This window comes from Panicum virgatum, chromosome 3N (assembly GCF_016808335.1).
Source record: "Panicum virgatum strain AP13 chromosome 3N, P.virgatum_v5, whole genome shotgun sequence".
Classification (NCBI taxonomy): domain Eukaryota; kingdom Viridiplantae; phylum Streptophyta; class Magnoliopsida; order Poales; family Poaceae; genus Panicum; species Panicum virgatum.
The window spans coordinates 50607675-50625942 of NC_053147.1; the positions used below are offsets into that span (position 1 = coordinate 50607675).

Consider the following 18268-nt stretch of genomic DNA (forward strand, 5'->3'; position numbering starts at 1 on the left):
TCTCCGCCGCGGCGGATTGCGTTGTTGGAAGCCGTCCGAGTTAGCGCTGTGCACTGGTGTTTTGTGGTCAACAATGGCAGTGACCGTGGGCGAGAGGTGATGCATGATTAGTGCGGTGAACATGATAGCAAGAATGGTAGTGAGATGCATCTTCATGACGATAGGTGTCGTTTAAGGTCGATTGCTGGCTAGTTCACAGGGTTAGATAGGATAGAGAGAGAGAGAGAATGAGCATGATGCATTTCATTAGTGTTCTATCTTGGATATATGGTCTGCATTGCCTGCACCATGTTCTATATATGCTGGAGATAGCATCTTAAAGATCTACGTTGGGTATATACACAAATGGCCGGTCTGAGCTCTATCTATCTATCTATCTATCTATCTATCTATCTATCTAGAGAACATATCTGGTGGAAACCACAATCTTTGTGAAAATCCATACAAACTACGACAAAAAAGTTGTCTAAATTTACCAAAAAATCACACATATAGATGATATGATGATACACAACCTTGTAAAATATCTTGTCCAAACTCGACTTTGTTTGTGAGATATAAAAATAACAATTTTCAAGCCAGAAAACTATTCAGATGATTTATTAAAAATTTGTTCCAAATTTAACATTGCATGCATCTGCAATTGAGGACATCCTCAATTGCAGATGCATGTAATGTTAAATCTGGCTCGTTGCAAAACCACACCCAAATCGGGGTGCCAATCCGGGACTGAAGGCTCCGACTTCTAGTCCCGGTTGCTGAAATCGGGATCAAAAAATCTTTCGTCTGTGTGTGGCTGTAACCCGGAGCAAATACTGTGAAAAAATAAAAAAAGCTCTCCACCTGCTCTTTCATTCTTGTGGCTGGCAACCGAGCTCCCTGCTGGCCACCGTAATCGCCGTGGACAGCAGGCACTGCTCGCCGTGGCCTCGACCCGCCACAATCTCCGCACGTCGCGGCCCCGACCCACCGCAACCGCTGCGTGCAGCGGGCGCCACTTACTGCGGCCTCGACCCGCCGCCATCTCCGCGTGTCGCACCTCGGACCCGCTGCCATCTCCATGTGTCGCAGCCTCGACCCGCCGGCGTCGCCACATGTTGTGAGTGTTGCTCGCCGTAGCCTTGACCCGCTGCCATATCTGTGCATCGTCTACTACAATTCTGGATTTTGCGAGACACTTAAAAATGGTCTTAGAGGCGTTCATACTGGCCGAACACCTCTGTTAATGCTCATAATTAACAGAGACGGTTATTTTTTATTAACAGAGGTGGTTATGAAAAACGCCTCAGTAAATCGATTAACAGAGGCGGTCATGTGTAACGTGATCGCCTCAGTTAATCGGGGCATTTTCAGAGGCGGTTATCCATAACAGGCCCGCCTCAGTTAAACAACCCAGCCCGTTCAGGCCCGACTCGGCCCAATAGATAATTCGATATATATATATCCACACTTAGGGTTTTCACTCATCCCCTCCCTCTCTCTCCCACACAACGGCTGTCGGCCCACCTCTCCTCTCCTTCCCTCCCTCTCTCCCACGCTCTGCAGCCGCCGTGAGGACCCTCTACAGCCGGCCCACCTCCACCTCTCCTCCGCACCCTCCCTCTCCATCCAAAGCGCCGGCGGTTGAGCAGATTAGGGCGGCGCGCCCCTCTACGCGCGGCGGCCGAGCAGATCCTGGGCGGCGCGCCCCTCTACGCGCGGCGACCGAGCGGATCCGAGGGCCCATGGCGTGGCAGAGCGGAGGCCGCGGAGGCCCTTGGAGCGGCAGAGCGGCGGCCCCTGGCACGACAGAGTGGAGGCTGCGGCCGGCCAGATCCGCGACCGTCCGGGGCGGCGGCTCTCTGCGCGGTGGAGCTCGGAGGCCGCTACGAGTGTGCGGAGGCTGCGGCCGGCGGCGGCAGCACCCGATGGGCTCGGCGGGCCTGATGTATTTTTTTTGTTTTTCCTAACCTATTAACAGCGGCGGGCAGAAAAATACCTCTGAAAATATGGCATCATAGACCCTAGCTCGGAGGCGTTTGGGTCTACACGCCCTGGAAATAAAAAAACGAACGCCTCTAAAAATACATTTTTAGAGGCGGGTCACCCCTCACCCGCCATAGAAATGGATTTCTTGGGGCGGGTGAGGGGGTGACCCGCTCCTAGAAATGTATTTTTAGGGGCCGACTATGCTAAGAACCGCCCCTACAAATCAAATAAAGAAACAAAAAAAAGGCTAGAGGCCGAAGCCGCGTCGCGCCGCCGCTGCAGCTTCTCCTGCCGAGCCGCCACCGCTGCTCACTACGGGGAAACGGCTCAGTTGCCGTGTGCCCCGATTTTGCCGTGAGCCAAAACACGGGCACACGGCAATAGGCTTGTTTTTCGTGTGCCGAGGAGACCGGCACACGGCAAAACAAAGGCACACGGTAAAAGGTTTGTTTGCCGTGTGCTGGCTAACAAAACACACGGCAAACTAAATACACACGGTAAAACTCCGAGTTTGCCGAGTGTCTACTTTATGGCACACGGCAAAGAGGCCGTACGAGGAGGAATGACATGTGGCCCTTGCATTTGCTGTGTACCCCATTGTGGCACACGGCAAACCCAAATATTTGCCGTGTGTTTTTTCTTTTTGCCGTGTGCCTGGATTGCTGCACACGGCAAATCATTTAGAAATTTATTGATTCTCCACTCCATACTTTTTGTGGTGTCTATACATTTTACGTGGGACTCTAAATTATGTTTTTGTATTTTTCTCTGCTAATTTAGTATATTTAACTACTTTATGTCATATAAAGAATTTGTTGGGAATAAATCAAATTTCAACTGCAAGTATTATTAGTAATGTAACGTAATTAATGAAAAAAATGATATTCACGGAGTTCAAAGTGAGGCATTTTGAAGATCTTGGTGACGAACCATGAGCATGAACGTATGGTCCTATTGTTTTAAAATTGTAAAAAAAACATCTGAAGTCTAAAAATCACAAGATTTATTAGGATACCATGATTTCATACGTGTATGCTTAGATAAAAAATTAGGAAAGATTCGCACAAGTTGTCACGTACGCTGCTTACAACTTGAACCATTTGTTTAGAAGATCCAAAGAGTTTAGATGTAGCGATTAAGATTTCAATTCAAAGTTGCAGGCAAAGTGGTGTTTGACTTCAAAATTTTTTTTATATGCAATGGACAACTTAGTTTATGTCATGCCCAATTTTAGTTAATTTTCGGATCGGTTTGATAATTCTTATTTTTTTTCAAGTAAACAATAGCATGTGATATATACATTGAAATTTAGGTGTAACTACATGAAATAAAGTTTTTTTTAGATAAAATCTTGAATCATGAATTGTTGAGCGATTTTGCAAGGTATTTAAAGTATTTATTCAACCAAATTTAGGTAATGGAATCATGAAATAAAAGCATATGTAAAAAATGCAATGGTATTTGAACTAGTATTTGTCGTGTGCCAGTGAGCAGAGCACACGGCAAAGGTGCGCTTTGCCGTGTGCCGTGGATCCTGGCACACGGCAAAGGTGAGCTTTGCCGTGTGTTTTGAATCTAGGCACACGGCGAACGGGTCGGCCAGCGGTTATGTACACTTAAACGTTTTGTTCCGACATCCACTGCCTCCACGCCAAATCACCCCCGCGCCGCCGCTCCGCCTCCTCGCTCACCCGCGCCGCCATCCCGCATCCACGCACGCCCGCGCCGCCGTACTGCCTGCACACCGCCGGGCCCGGAGCTCGCCCCTGCCCCTGCCCCGCCCCGGAGACCCCCGCACCGCCCGGCCACCGTCCCGTTGCCTGGCCGCCCCGTCGCCTGCCTTGCCGCCCCGGCCCCGGCCCCGTCGCCCGCCTCGCCGCACCGCCGCGCACGACGCCGGGCCGTGCCACGGTGGCCCACGCGCCCCCGCCACGTCGTGCCGTGCCGCGGCGCCCCGGCCCCGGCCCCGCCCCATCGCAGGACCGCCCGGCGCCCGCCTCGACGCCCCAAGCCCGGTGCCCCCGCCCCGTCACGCCGTGCCGCGGCGCGACGGCCCCGCCGCGTCGTGCGACCGCCCGGCGCCCGCCTCGGTGCCCCAGGCCCGGCGTCCACCCCGACGCTCCCACGCTCGCGACGCTGGGCCGTGCCGCGGCGCCCCGCCCCTGCCCCGTCACCCGGACGTGGTGCCCAGGTCCCGCCCCGTCGCCCGCCTCGACGTCCGGCCGCTCCGGTGCCCGCCACCCCACCGCGTCCCCGCAGCTGCATCGCGGCCTCGATGCCCGGCCACCAACCCATCGCCTGGCCGCCCCGGCCGCGCCGTGTGGCCTGCCACTGGAGCGTCCCCGACCTGAGGAGGGCCTCGGCCGGCCTCCGGTCGCCCCGGCCGCTGCCGTCGTGCTCCTACCAACGGGAGAAGGGGTTAGCCTAGTCGCCCGAGCAGGTTAACTTCATGGTCTTCGTTTCTACTGCGTAGAATTACAGAAATTGTCATTTGGTTGCCGAATTACTTGTAGTGGTGCAGAGCGAAGTTGCTGGGATATTTTGAAGTGACATAATTTTAGTCCTTATTTTTGCAGGCGAGCACTCCGTCGTCGAACCGTGACGCAATTCGTCTGCACCAACACGCGCGTCATCGCCTCGCCCGCCATCGAGCCCTAGGTGAGCACGTGCAAAAGGCCCCTCTCTAGTTCTAGGACCTGCAACCAAGTTAGGCATCTCCCGTTCGAAGGAGATACGGTTGGAAATATGCAGATCTTTGCATATTTATGACCGTATCTGTTTCGAATTGTCCATATTTTTTGGACAGCACGAGGATGCATAGATGGGGTTAGTTTCCATGGTATACGCCGATCCGAGATAGAGTCTCGGCATCATCTCCCTATTTTTCTCTGGATACACAACCTCCCTGTCGGGACGTGTATTTGGAGAACAGCGGGGAGATGCTGCCGAAATTCAGACTCGGATCGGGGTATAACATGGAAACTGGCCCCAGCTATGCATCCTATCGGGTGGGATTAGGACCTATCCTAACCTATTAGAAATTGTAGACATCGTGTAGATGCAAAGATGATCTTTTATATTATATTACTCATTGATATGATAGAGGATGGATGACCCTGCGTGGATGTATACTGGATGGAAATGTGTGGGTCAGTTGTCCGGGGAGTGGATTGACAAGACCGAGGCTTTTTTGGATGGAGCATTTGCAAAGGTCAAAGGAGGCAATACCACCTGGTGTCCGTGCAACAAATGTGCAAACACGCGTCCACAAACATGCGAAGTCATGACGAATCATCTTTGCAATTATGGATTTACGAGAAATTATACCCGGTGGACCTACCATGGCGAAGCCAATCGTATGAGAGACGAAGTTGTTAGGCAACGCATCGAAGAACATGACGCTGATGCCGGGGTTGCAGACATGTTAGATGACTTTCATGAAGCACATTTTGATGAAGGACGTAGGGAGGAGGAGGAGCCAGAGGCAACCGCGAAGGCGTACTATGACATTGTGGCTACAGCCCAGCAACCCCTTCACGGTCATACCAAGGTTTCACAATTGGATGCCATTGGCTGCCTAATGGCCGTGAAGTCCCAATTTACCTTGAGTCGAGACGCCTTTGATGTTATGTTACAAGTTATTGGCAGCATGCTTCCAGAAGGGCACATTCTTCCAAAGAGCATGTATGAGGAACAGAAACTCCTTCGTGCACTGAAGATGCCATATGAACAGATACATGCTTGTCCCAAGGGATGCATCTTATTTAGGAAAGAACACGCTAAAGCAAAGTATTGTCCAAAGTGTGAATCCTCTCGGTTCGTGGAGGTAGACTCTGGTGATGGTCAGAAGAGGTAGCTCGCGGTCCCCGTGCAAGTTCTCCGGTACCTACCGCCCATACCAAGAATCCAACGTCTGTTCATGACCGAGAAATCCGCGAAGCAGATGACACGGCACAAAATGGGAACTCGTTACAATCCTGATAAGCTTGTGCATCCATCCGATGCTCAATCATGGACCCATTTCGACGGGATTCATCATCACAAAGCTTTGGAGGCTCGTAATGCACGTGTTGCCTGATCCGGGAGGCCTCATTTCTAGTTTTGGTCTATCGCATAACGTTGTTTGATCCACTCTGGCCTTAACATTATCCTGATGGGTATGCGGTGAATCTGAGAAGGGGAGTGAACTTGACCACTATGTGAATCAACGGGCTCAAGAGTCATGACTACCGTATATGGATCGAGCGGCTACTTCCAATTATGGTTAGAGGCTACCTCCCTGATCAAATCTGGCAAGTGCTGGCAGAGTTGAGCTTTTTCTTCCGCCATCTTTGAGCTAAGGAGTTATCTCTAAAAGTAGTTGAACAAATGGAAAGAATGGCGCCTCTGTTGCTTTGTAAGCTGGAGAAGATTTTTCCACCCAGCTTCTTCAATCTGATGCAGCATATGATTTTGCACCTCCCGTACGAGGCACGAATGGGTGGGCTCGTGCAGCACCGTTGGTGCTATTCAATTGAGAGATGTCAAAAGATACTTAGAACTAAATGTAAAAATAAATGCAAAATTGAAGCTTCCATCAAAATACTATGCTGACAACCTTCCTAGCGTCCACAATCCACTCCCTCGTTACAATAATGCGGAATCTAACTCCACCCTGAGTCTTTTCCGAGGCCAACTCAGAAGTGCAAGTGCTGCAACCATCAAGACCTTGGATATTCAAGAGTGGCGTGCTATCATGCTATATGTGTTGACCAATCTTTCCGAAGTTTTGCCTTACATAGAGTAAGTTCTCAGCATTCATTTAGTTCTCAAGTCATTTCCCTTTTCTGCATCCAACCCTATCATTCGTCTTTTGTATAGAGAATTTCATATGCAATTCTGGCGTCGATCAAGGCCGCCTAGCCTCCATGAAACTGAGACCCTACTTAGACAGGGTGCGGGAAATGGAAGTCCTGATTTCATTTCTTGGTTCAAACAGAAGGTAATGTCAAATTATGCTCGTTTGTAGTATATGACATTACAAGTTGCTCGTGCGTGCGAATAATATGACGAACTTGCAGGCACAAAATGATGCGTCGATGAGTGCCGAGTTGCGGCAGGTTGCCAATGGCTGTGCCTATAGGGTCAAGTCGTTTGGAGCTTATGACGTGAATGGATATCGCTTTCATACAACAAAGCACGAGCAGATTCGGCCCAATCGAAGAACAACAAATACCGGAGTTTTCACGCCAGGAGATGATGGGCTCGAGTACTACGGAACACTTGAAGAAATATACGAACTGTCGTTTCATGGGTCCATACCTCTGAAACCTGTCATATTCAAATGTCATTGGTTTGATCCTCAAGCTGTGAGACGTACCCCGAATATTGGGCTAGTCGAAATTCAGCGGTCATCCGTGTACCCAGGAGACGATGTGTATGTTGTAGCTCAATAGGCGACAAAAGTTTATTATCTGTCATACCCGTGCCAAACCGACAATCGTCTCAAGGGTTGGGATGTTGTGTATAAGGTGTCCCCTCACGGTAAACTACTTGTCCCGAACAATGAAGATTACAACATAGACCCAAACACATATACAGAAGAGTTCTTTCAAGAAGATGGGCTACAAGGGAGTTTCTAAATAGATTTAACCGAAGCAATCGGAATGGAAGTAGACAATGAAAGTTTTGTTCATGATGATGCCGGGGATGAGGTTCATAATGCGAAGGACTTGGAATTACTTGAGCGATTACGTTTAGGCAATGACACTGATGATGAAAGTGTTCCTCCTTTGGCGCACGCCGTTGATGATATCGACGGACGTGATAGCGATGATGAGACTTACGATCCAGCTAATCCCTATCTTGAAGAGTATTTCTAATACATGTAAGATCCGTATTTGCAACAATTATATTAGTTTTTCACTTGTTCTAATTATGTTTGTTTTTTACTACTTGCAACAATTAATTTGTAATACATGTTCGGATTATGTTTATTTTTTTACTACTTGCATTAATTAATTTCTAAATATTGTTCTGATTGGTTTGCCCCTTTTAATTTCAGGTGATAGATCAAAGATGGTGGGGTGCGGCGGAGGTATGATGCAGTCGTTGGAGGCTGTGCTGCGCAGAGTTGCTGGGAGAGGTGAGTCCTCCCAGATGGCTGGAGGGAGGACGAGGAGGAGGAGGGGTGAGGCAAGTTCGTCGGTGCCTCCACTAGATGAGGACGCCGGCACGTCACAGATGACGAGGAGGAGCGGCAGGAGTAGCAGGAGGACGAGGGGGCCTCGCGCGAGGTCACCCTGCCCTGAGGGCGAGGAGTGCCCGCCGCAGCAGCCGCAGGAGGAGGACCAGGAGCAAGACCAGGAGCAAGACCAGCAGCAGCAGGAGCAGGACCAGGAGGAGGAGGAGGAGGAGGCCTCTAGTGAGGAGGACGACGACCAGGGGGGACTGGCAGGAGACATACCTGCCGTCTGGATGCGAAGCCCCGCTCGTCTCCCGAACCGACCTATACCGCTCGAGCAACGGCCGATTATTCGGCCGGACGGTAAAAGGTAAGTAACTTTAGCCTATTTCATTATGTTTCGTACTTATATATTTCAATTCCAATTTACACAAATATTTTTGGCAAAAATTTTGTAATCGTCGTTCTAGGTGGTCACAAACGCATCCCCAATGGCATTCTGGGCCTGCTTTGCAAGGACCACTACCCTGGATGCATCGAGATTGACGGCCATCTTCAGCCGGCGTCGGCTTGGGAGCACTACATCCAAGCCATCGATAGACCGGACCGGGAAGGCAGGTGCTTTGCGAGCAAGGCAGAGCGGGTGTTGCAGGAACTGTGGGTAAGTCTTGTATGCCCTATAATTGTCAATACATCTCATTAATTGGACATTCTTGATATAATGGCTTCGTTCATCATCATGTGCAGGATTTCTACAGGTGCGATGAGGGAATGATGACCGTGGCACGCGAGGTGGCAAACACGGCTGTCACAAGCTGGTGGCGGATATGCTCTACGAGGCGTGCATCTAGGACAACTGTGATTACAAACGTCGCATCGAAAAAGTGAAGACCAACAAAGGGGTTGTGCGATACCTCAGGCTAACTCGGGAACAATATATGAGGGTAAATATACAATATTATTAATATTGACTTTTACTAAAATGAAGTACGCTACAGTTGATCTTCTTATATGTCATGTATGACCTGCAGGTGATTCCATGGTGGTTAGCCGGGAATGAACAGTGCTGGGACATGATAATCGACAGGTGGCATGCTGAAGGTTGGGTGGAGATGCACGAGTCTTGCCGGCAGCGGCGTTTTATGATGCCAGGTGCACCGCACCATCAGGGCAACAGTCACCTACGACAGTACGCGGCCAGATGAGTAAGTGAATTCATTTCTTCGTTTTAACGCTCAACCGTACACAATTCGTAATCATCTTTCTTTTTTCACAGTCGGCCTCACATGGAGGCGAGCCTTGCCCCCCGATCAAGGCGTGGGCTTTGGCCCACAAAGGGAAGGCGACATCGGATGTCAACTACAACCCGGCGGACCCCCCAGAAGCGTATAGCAACGCGACTGTCCACATTCGCCTCAGTGAGTACAACTCGATGGCAACGGAGGTGAATGGGCCGGACTTTGATCCGAGCACGGAGCCCATTGGTGCAGAAGTCGTGATGAGGGTGGGAGGAGGGAAGAAGCATGGCCGGTACTGGATTGGAGACAGCTTGATTGACACTGCCAGTACTCCTACTCTCGCGTAGATTCGAGCCAGGAGCACCAGCCCTAGCCCGGCCACACGCCCACGTCAAAGCACTACAGAGATCCAGATGGAGGCACTGAAGATTATTTCTGTTACAGCAAAGGTTTATTAATTTTGACATATGTTTCTTGGTACTCTAACCATGCAATCTAATTTTGTAGGCCCAGATGCAATGGGACTTTGAAGCACAGCTCCTAGCACAGCAGCAGGCGTGGGCGGCACAGCAGCAGGCACAGCAGCAGGCGTGGGCGGCCGAGCAGGAGAGGATGCAGCAGGACCTTCGGCAGATATAGGAAGCCTCCCAGCAGAATCAGATGCAGTTGGCCATGGCTTTTCAGTTCATGCAGACTTTGGGCTTGCAAATGGGTCTTTCGCCACCGCAATTAACTCAGACTAATATCCCTACGCGTGCAGCTACCCCTACTCCTGTGAGCGATTTCACAACCTTCTAATTTCATTTATCGTTATTTGACTAATAGATAACTCTATCATGACTTAGAAACAATGCCTTAGAAACAAAGACTTAGAAACAAAGACTTAGAAACAATGTCTTAGAAACAAAGACTTCAAATTAATGACTTTGAATTCGCAGCCTCAATCGGCGGCATCAAATGATGGGCCAACAGAAATATCCCATTCGCCGATGCCTTAGAATGTGTGGCCGCCTCCTCAATGGGTGACTTACCTGCAGCAGTTCCAGCAGAACCATTCGTGGTCGCAGCACCCGCCGCCGCCGCCGCCGTAGTCGTGAGTTGTGCTTGTATGGACATGCACTCTTTGTATAGACTATCGTTTAAACTTGTGCTTGTATGGACATGTATGAATTACCAGTGCTTGTATGGACTTGTATCGACTACATTTGGGCTTGTATGCATTGCGATATTTGCATTTGGACTTCTATGGATTGAATGTGATGCAAATTGTGATATATGAAATGATCGTGACATTTGATGCAATATATATGAATTGCCTGTGATGTTAATTTGATTGGAATCTAAAATAATTGTGATTAAACAAAAAAAAGAATTTGAAAATTAATTTTGCCATGTGCCACCATTTTTTGCCGTGTGCCATGGCAAGGCACACGGCAAAGCTGCCATTCTTTGCCGTGTGCCTGTCCACGTGGCACACGGCAAAGGTGGCATTGTTTGCCGTGTGCCTGACCATTGTGGCACACGGCAAACAGCCCACGTGGCATGCTGGGTCGACGGGGTAACTTTATTTTTCCTTGGGCCCGATAAAACACACGGCAATGACTTTGCCGTGTGCCCGAAAAAAGACACACGACAAACACTCTGTATGCCGGCCGAACTTTGCCGTGCGCTGTTTACCGTGTGTAACACACGACAAATCCTTTGCCGTGTGCTTTATCGGACCCACGGCAAACCCACTGTTTTCCCGTAGTGGCTTCCCCGTGCCGCACTGCCACAGCTGCTCTCCCATGCTACGTGGCCCGCGTCACCGAGCTGCACGCTGCCGCTCCCCGTGCCCTGCGCCGCAGCTCCTCACCCAGTCCGAGCAGTCGCTACTCAACGTCCCCACGCCGGCAGCTGTGCCGAGCAGCTCTGCCGGCAGAGGCCCCTTCCTGTCCAGCGGAGGGCTCGTGGCCGTTCACTGCACCACGTCAAGGCCACGGTGCTTGGCCTATTAGATCCGACCATATCTGCACACCAAAAGAAGCAAGGTAGTCAGACACACTAGAAAATGCAAACATGCAAGCGAGGGTGTCGAATGGATCGGGAAAGGGAACAGCAAGGGAGTGCGGCGCACCTCAGGAAGCTCCTGGGGTAGTCGGCACTGGCAGTTCACCACCACGCCGTTGCGGTCGTTGGTAACGGCCGCCGATGCCGCTGCGGCGAGCAGGCCTACCGTGAGCACGGCGGCGGCAAGGCTATGGATGGGAAGGAAGGAGCTCGGCACACGCTGCTGCTGAGAGGAGAAAATGAAGGAGAGAGAGAGTTGGAGAGATATCTGAGGATGGAAGACGGGAGAGGGGATAAGATAAGGACCTGATGAGTGGGTGCGCTGCAGAGCCCGCGTGAACGGCACTTTCTCCGATGAAATTTTTAGCGGCGCTGGGTTCAAAATTAGTAGGGGCGGGTGAGGACTTTACCCGCCCCCTGCAAATGAGATTTTTAAGGGCGGATGATATCATCACCCGCCCCTACAAATGGTCTCATTTGTAGGGGCGGATGATGGCATCACCCATCCGCCCTTAGAAATGTATTTATAGGGGCGGGTCAATTGCTACAGTACACCTGTTTTTTTTTGAATGGGTGAAATTTTAGTCTGTCTCTAAAAATAATTCGGGGTGTCGCTACAAATTATTTTTGTAGTAGTGTCGGGAGGTGCGCGCTACAAAAAAATGTTGTCTAGCTTTTAGTCTCGGTACTTGTATTAAACTGGGACTAATATGCCAATTTTAGTCCCAATTGGATATTTCAACCGGGACCAATGGGTCTCTTTAGTCCCGGTTGGAGCCATCAACCGAAACAAATGAGGAGCACCAACTCGGACTAAATGTCCCTGTCCATGCTGCCACCCAGCTAGCAGTTGGACTCGGAACTAAAGTCCATATTGATCCTGGGTCCAACGACAGCCGGGACGATTGTGGAGGATCAAAGACTTTTTTGTAGTAGTCATGCATTGTCCCGTGCTAGTTCATGGTCGACTAAAGCAGTACCTTTCGAGATGGCGTGAAGTATGATAAATGTTTGGATAACTAGCTAGATTAGCGCGCTATGCACACTTGTATAGTTAGTTAAACTAATCTGTTTAGCTCGTCTCTCACCCGCCCCTATAACGTGTATTGTGTTGGAGCTCATTAGTGTTCGTCCAAGGGCCTTTCCACGACCCTAGAGTCTTCATAAACAGCCACTGACATACCATTAGGGTTTGGTTTTACTTAGATTAATGTGTCAAGAACACTTGAAACCCCACATTCGAGTGCTTAATCCAAATATTTCTGCAATTGAGTTGTGTTCTCCCTTGTTCTTGCTTGTGTTATTTGATTCTCAGATAAAGATTAACCTTCGTGGTGAGGTCAACCAGGCAACACACAGTTGATAACCAAGAGACAACATGGTGCTTCGTTGGCGTGTTCGGATCCTGTTGATCGGAAGCCAGATCGCTCATGTCGTGTTGTCGACCAATTGATAATTATCCTCGTGACGGAATATCGAGCACCCTCATGTTTCCATCAAGTGGTATCAAAGTATAACCCACCCCTAGAAATCGATTTCCAGAGTCGGATCACGCCACCACCCATCCCTATAGATCGAATGAAAAACAAAAAAAAAACCCAAAGCTGCCGCCCGCTCCGCTCTCCACGCTTAGCCGCCGCCACCGCCCAGCACCGCGGCAGCTGCTCGGGCGCCATGCGCCACATCCTGTGCTGCCACTGCCGTAAAATGCAGCCTAGGCATCAACGGAGGAGGCGCAGAACATGGTGTTGGCCCTGCAGATGGTGTCTCCGCCAAGGCTGAGCGCAACGCGGACGTCTCCACCGCATTGGGTTTGACCACGTCCTAGAAGACAAGGACGCGACCGTCGGTGGGGCCTTGGGGCGCGGAGGCATTGGAGGCCATGCGATGGCCGCCCCGCAGAGGCCGCCGTGCGAAGGCCGTCACCGCGGTAAGGAGGAGCAGGCGCCGTCATGTTCCCAAGCCGCCACCACAGCCCCGCGCTGCTACCACCCAGCCCCCGATTCGGCCACATGACACCTCCGCCCAACGCCGTGCCGCGGCCCCACGCCGTTGTGGCACCGTGCCGCCTTCGCCCAGCACCGCGCCATGGCCCAGCGCCATGCGCTGCCGTGCGGAGGTGGTGGCGTTGTAGGAAGGGAGGAAGAGAGAGAGAGAGAGGAGAGGTGGCATGTTTGAGAAAAAGATGGGGGTGAAAGAGATAAGGAAGAGACAGAGAGAGTGCATGTGCTGCTGCTGTCATTCCAGAGGTAAGGGTGCGACCGCACCACTGATTTTTAATTCTTTTAGTGGCAGGTCTCCAAAATGGCTTCCCATTAGAGGCAGGTGATGCCATCATTTTCTCATGAAAATAGCATCATTTTAAGGGATGGGTGATGGTCCCTAAAAATTCATTTCTAGAATAGGTTCACTGTTACGATAATCTCGCTTTATTTATAAGAACGGAGTTACTTTTTGACCCGCTCCTAAAAATAAAAAATAATTTATTCCTACAAATCATTTTTTAGTGACAGGGCCCTAAAATAAAGAGCCCTGTTGAACCACTAATGGAGAAAGCAATCATGTCGTACGGGATAGGCTAGGAGTTCACATCTCATGTACAATGCAAATCCTTAATTCTCATTCTAGATATTTTTTATTTTACTATTTACTAGTGGAGAGGCACGTACCACATACATGTGTTTTTAAAAATTAAATCCTAACAAGAATTTTATATTTATAAAGATCTAAATCGAGCGATAGATCAAATGGAGAAAAGATTGGGAGCCGACAAATCTAGACCGAAATCGAGCGCCGCCGCTAGCCACGTTCACTGTCCTCGATGGATTGTGCAATTAGATAAACCCTGGCGAGTCACCGGAATAAACTATGAACAACAAAAGAAAGAACAACGGATCAAACCAGAACAATAGTCAAAACGAATCAGTAAAAGAAGAAGAAATTCAATGAAAAAACATTGGATTCGTGGGCCAATGTGCTGGTCCCGCTACTCTCGCTGTCGCTCGAGTCTGGACTCTAAGTCGTGGTCTTGATGCTGCTTCTACAGTGGCATCGGTGGAGACGGCGTCGCGCCGCTGCAACCCAGCAGCTGGCCTAGGGCGGCTACCCTTGCCACCTCCACGACGGCCACGACTTCGGCGATAGGCCCTGGAATAGCTGCGACGTCTTCACCGGCACCACGGCCTCCACACTACGCGTACTTCCCACGACTGCGAGCTGAGGAGGGAGCCGCGACGCTCTTTCCTGGAGCGGGGACCCTCCGCATGTTTGAGGGCGTGGAGCAGGAGGCGTTGCGTGGAGCGGCGCGGTAGGCGTCTGCTTTGGCGAGGGCGAGGACGATCCTGAGGACGGCTCCCGTCGCCTTCCCCCATGACCGGCGAGATTCAGAAAGAATGGGAAGAAAGGGGTAGGGGAGTGGCAGGGGATGGGGACATGAGCAGGAATGGGACGCGCGAGCCGCGTGGCGGCGGGCGAGCGGGCGGGTTGGAGGAGGCGGCAGTGGAGGGTGTGGAGGCTGATTGATTGATTGTTTGACCGGGTCATGGTTCGCTCGTGCGAGGGCACTCGACTTTGGTCAGGCCGTGTCAGGGCCTTGGCGCGCACGCCGCGCTCCAGCGAACAGAACCGCGACGGCTCCTGGCTGTAGTAGGGCTAGGCGGGATGTAGGTTACGGCGGAGCATCGGCATTGGGTTCCTGCAAATGAGATGGACGGTAGAAAGGAGATGGATGAGAGTCTGAGCGTGACCTACTGGTGAGCTTGATGGACGACAACAGTGGTGCAGTGGAGAGGCGGGGACATCTCGTGAAGCGCGGGGTCGCTGGTGTAGACGATCGCGGCGCCGGTGTGGTGAAGATGTTCCGACGGCGCTGGCATTCTATTCCTCCTAGTGCTCGGCTCCGAATATGGCGGTGTTGTCATCCTCAGCTTCCTCTTCCCCAGCTCCTGCTCCTATTTTCTCCTTATATACTGACTCTTGATCGGAAGCAAATGGGATGAGGGAGCCTCGGTGGATCTGGTGCATGATTAATAGGAAGGTTTTGATACTAATTATTAAATAATAGGAGAGCAATTTCATTAGGAACAAATTAGATTTGGGTGCAACAAAAGGCAAGGTGCATTTTTTATTTCACATCCATGCCACATATATAATCATACAATATTTCCTTTGATCAGAGAATACATGATTCATTTCCATCTATAATAGTATCCATAATGTAAATATCTTTAATATCTGCAAGGAAAGTAATACGCATGCTAAGGTTACACACGGAAAGTAATTAATCAATTCTAAGTGAATAAGAAAAGTAAATAGAGAAATTTTAGGAAAAAATAATATACATGCTAAGGTTACACAAAGAAAGTAATTAATCAATTCTAAGTGAATAAGGAAAGTAAGTAGATAAATTTTAGAAAAAAATAATATGCATGCTAATATTACACAAGGAAAATAATAAGTGGGTAAACAAAAGTGCTTGGTGTAAAAAGTATTAGCATTTTGGCAGAAACATTTTAGAAACATCAAAACCATATGTCTCCACATCTCCTGTCAAACCTCTCGCACTGACAAGTGGGGCCTCTATGAGGAGTAAGGTGGGCCTAATCTTGGTAAGAAAGGGTTTCAATTCTTTCATTCTTTACAGCATATATATATATATATATGACTGGTCTATTTAGCATCACGGGTGTTGAATATTATTCAACACCCACGGCGGAGCACCACCAGCACTCCGCGCGAGGGAAAAAATACGGTGCAACAATGTGGGGTAGTAAATTCCTTAGACTGTGTGCTTTCAATGCATAATTGGCCATGAAGACCCTGATTTGTCGCGGTTATTGATTGTATTAATGCACGTCTGACTTTCTCGCACATCAAGAAAGCTTTGAATTATCAGTAAAAAGTGCGCCATGAAGGGGGCGTTCAGCTAAGTTCAAGTCAGCATTTCCACGGATGCACGGAAATTGCCGGGTGGTGTATAAAGTGGCATGTGTGGAGGTAAAAATAAATGGTTCGTTCGTTTTTTTATTCAAAACCCACAGCGGAGCGCCGCCCCTCCTCCGGCGAGAGGTATTTACGGTGCTTTGTTAAGACGGGAGTAAATTGTAGTATTGAGTTTTCATTTTCAATACATTTTCAATGATTTGCAATTTTTTTGAGCATAGATTGACCAGTGAATTTGGCGACATGAGCGTGTCATATCATCCCGTGTTTGATGTAAATATTTAGATGGAGTATAAATTGGAATCTGCAGAAGTAAAAAACTACATGTGGGTCGTGGCATCAAAAAATTTGTTGTTCCAGTTGGTAGTAAAATCTAGTGTTTAATTTGGTTTTAATGTAGTTTGCTATGGGTCTGGTCAAAATCTCCTGGTTTGACGTGGGCCTGGACTATTAATACAATTTTAATGTTTTGCATGTTTTTTGAGCATTGGTTGACAAGTGAAATGGGCATCATGAGCGTGTCATTGCTTTCTGTTTTTGATGTAAATACTGGTGGAGTATAAACTGGAATATGTGAAAGTAAAAAGCTAGGGTACAGTTACGTGGGTCATGGCATCAAAAAAATATGTTGTTCCAGTCATGTGTGTATTATGGGCTGCCTTGCTCGAATACTGCTGAAGTATAAATTAAAGTGTGTGGAAGTAAAAAGTAGTGTTTCGATGGCTAAGCGCAGTGAAAGAAAAAATAATACTCGGCGCTCCTGGCAAGGCGTTATGGACGTAGCCTCGACGAGTTGCATGTTATATGTTATGGCCAGAGATCTGACGAATACAGTTAGCCATAAAAACACATGCTGCAAAAAAACATAAATATTGGTAGTATGATCCTAGAAGTAATTTTAAGATTAGTAGTATGATCGTCTCTTGCAGTTTAAGATCACAAAGCATGCGAAATCTCTCGAGCATGCAGCGCATGCGACATGCATGGAAATTTCATTATATATCAATTAATGTAAAATTGCAGTGATTTCAGGAGTCTATTTAAACTTGCATGCCTACAATGAATGCTTGGAAGAGCAATATACGCCATTAGTTTTTGGGAAAGCGATATCTTTGGATTGATGGCATGCATGTCTAAGTGAATTAGCGCATGCAAGGAATTACTTCTAGGACGAGTTATTGGGAGAAAGAGAGAGATTACATCCATGATGCAAAACTGAAATCTTATTGCACGATATGCATTTAATCCCTAATTCACAATAATGACCAATGCTATTTATAGTATGAGAGAATTAAGGGAGTTAACACTTGCATGCATTGGAGAGAGAGAGAGAATTAAGAGGGAGTTAACACTTGCATGCACGAATATTACTTCTTGAGATAACTAGTAGTGAATACCTCTCCAACTATTTTTCAATTGAAAATATGAGTATTTTATTTCAGATATCAAAAGTATATTCCAAATGTCAGGAGCATTTTTTTATCCTTCAAATGTCAGGACTATATTTCAACTGACTAGAGTATTCTTTTATTACCAAATGTCGGGAGTTGTTTTTTTTTGTCAAATGATAAGTGTATTTTTAGTTGAGTACAGAAGTATTTTTTGAAGGCTATGAGTGTTTTGCAACTGACTACAATATTTTTCAATTGACACAACTACTGTCAGGAGTATTTTTCAATTGACAAGGGAATTATTTTCCAGATGACACGAGAAATTAAGCTCGCATTAATGGTAGAGGTCCACAAAATAGACAAAAAGATGTAGACAAGTAATTTCTTGGAGTACTTTTCAAAGAAGTAATTTTCAAACATAAAGAAGTAAATATCTTCAATGACTTTAAGTAATTTTTAAAATTTAGGGCAGTATTTTATCAACGTCTTGACAATAATAATCTTTTGAACTTCACAAT

General features: G+C 48.5%; 1 long non-coding RNA gene across 1 annotated transcript; it reads right to left on the reverse strand.

Annotated features, from left to right (window-relative positions):
- Nucleotides 1-10681: 10681 nt before the first annotated feature.
- LOC120663331 lies at nt 10682-11662 on the reverse strand. The gene is made up of 2 exons (XR_005670475.1): nt 11486-11662; nt 10682-11378 (listed from the first exon to the last, which is right to left on the reverse strand). It is a non-coding gene; the product is annotated as an uncharacterized LOC120663331 (long non-coding RNA).
- Nucleotides 11663-18268: the final 6606 nt, after the last annotated feature.